At 44.8% G+C, this 2,013-nt stretch overlaps 1 long non-coding RNA gene across 1 annotated transcript in view; it reads left to right on the top strand.

Moving 5' to 3' along the window:
* Positions 1-1,155, top strand: part of LOC108542632 (uncharacterized) — a 72,652-nt gene extending 71,497 nt beyond the window's left edge. The window contains exon 3 of the long non-coding RNA XR_001889318.1: positions 539-1,155. This is a non-coding gene — a long non-coding RNA (uncharacterized LOC108542632). The remainder of the gene's footprint in view (positions 1-538) is intronic.
* Positions 1,156-2,013: the final 858 nt, after the last annotated feature.

Raw genomic sequence — 2,013 nt, forward strand, 5'->3', positions numbered from 1 at the left:
GGAGTCTCACTCTGTCGCTGAGGCTGGAGTGCAGTGGCTCAATCTTGGCTCATTGCAACCTCTGCCCCCAGATTCAAGTGATTCTCCTGCCTCAGCCTCCCGAGTTGCTGGGATTATAGGTATCTGCTACCGCATCCAGCTAATTTTTGTATTTTTAGTAGAGGGGGTTTCACCATCTTGGCCAGGCTGGTCTTGAACTCCTGACCTCTCGTGATCCACCATGCCTGGACTAAATATTCTTTTTCTTTCTTTCTTCCCTTCCTTCCCTCCCTCCCTCCCTCTTCCTTCCTTCCTTCCTTCCTTCCTTCCTTCCTTCCTTCCTTCCTTTTCTTTCTTTTTCTTCAGAGTTTCGCTCTTGTTCCCCAGGCTGGAGTGCAATGGCGTGATCTCAGCTCACCGCAACCTCCTCCTCCTGGGATTGTTGGTCAGGCTGATCTCAAACTCCTGACCTCAGGTGATCCACCTGCCTCAGCCTCCCAAAGTGCTGGGATTATAGACTTAAGCCACTGCGCCTGACCTAAGGCCTTATTCTTTCTAGGACTGTAGTCTGTGAAAGACCTTGTGAGATCCTGAATTCCTGGAGAAATTAGACGGTCCAAGAAAACTTCACTGATGCCAGATGAGAAGTCTGTATCTCTGCTCCAGACCAAATCCCTGCTTTTTCATTTTGATATTCCAAATAAACAGTGAGTTCCTTTTAGTTATAATTCCACCAACTGCATTAGGATCCAACTGCATTAGGATCCCTGGCACGGATGCAGGCGATTCTCAGTTGCTGGGGCCTGTGATTGCTAGGTCCAGATTCTTGGCCTTGTCATTTCTAGAGCTGCCATAATGATCTACAGAGTAAGCAGCAGAAGAATTGGAACAGAGAGAGGAGTGTGGCCTGCATCTCACTCACCATAACCAATGGAACTAGAAAAAAGCTCATGCTTCTGTTGAGCATGTGAGAGTGAAAAAGGAAGCTGATCATTTAGTTTCTGCTTTGGAAGCATGGAGAACCTGCCTTCTACTAAAAGTGGTCAAAGGAATCTCTGGTCCTTTGTCCCAAATAGCTCCATAAACAAGGACGAAAAGCTTGCCTGTAAAAGACAGTTGTGGGTCCTATGCAGATATGTGTCAGTATTAGCCAGTTTGTATTGCTATGATGGAATACCTGAGGCTGAGTAATTTGTAAAGAAAAGAGGTTTATTTGGCTCTTCATTCTGCCGATTGCACAGAAAGCATGGGACGAACATCTGTCCCTGGTGAGGGCTTCAGGAAGCTTTTACTCATGGTGGAAGGCAAAGGGGAGCTGGTGTGTGCAGAGATTATACGGCAAGAGAGGAAACAAGAGAGGGGAGAGAGGTGCCAGGCTCTTTTTAACAACCAGCTCTCACAAGTACTAATAGAGCAACAATTCACTCATTACCTGAGAACTGCACCGAGCCATTCATGAGGGATCTGCACCCACAAAACAAACACCTCCTATCAGGCCCCGCCTCCAATATTGGAGATCAAATTTCAACATGAGACTTGGTGGGGCCAAACAAATCATACCCAAACCACAGGATTTTGCCCCGGTCCTCCAAATCTCATGTTTTTCTCACGTGCAAAATACAATCAGCCATCCTAATAGTCCTTAAAAGTCTTAACTTGTTCTAGCATCAACTCAAAAGTCCAAAATGTAAAGTTGCATCTGAAACTCAAGGCAAGTTTCTTAAACTGTGAGCCTGTAAAATAAAAAGTAATTTACTTCCAAGATATAATGATGATACAGACATTGGGTAAACATTTCCATTTCTTTTTTTTTTTTTAAGTTTGGAGGTATGTTTAAGGGCTAATTTTTTTTATTATTATTATACTTCAAGTTCTAGGGTACATGTGCATAATGTGCAGGTTTGTTACATATGTATACTTGTGCCATGTTGGTGTGCTGCACCCATCAACTCGTCAGCACCCATCAACTCGTCATTTACATCAGGTATAACTCCCAATGCAATCCCGCCCCCCTCCCCCCTCCCCATGATAGGC

The sequence above is a fragment of the Rhinopithecus bieti genome, unplaced genomic scaffold, assembly GCF_001698545.2.
Source record: "Rhinopithecus bieti isolate Rb0 unplaced genomic scaffold, ASM169854v2 scaffold_19708, whole genome shotgun sequence".
Classification (NCBI taxonomy): domain Eukaryota; kingdom Metazoa; phylum Chordata; class Mammalia; order Primates; family Cercopithecidae; genus Rhinopithecus; species Rhinopithecus bieti.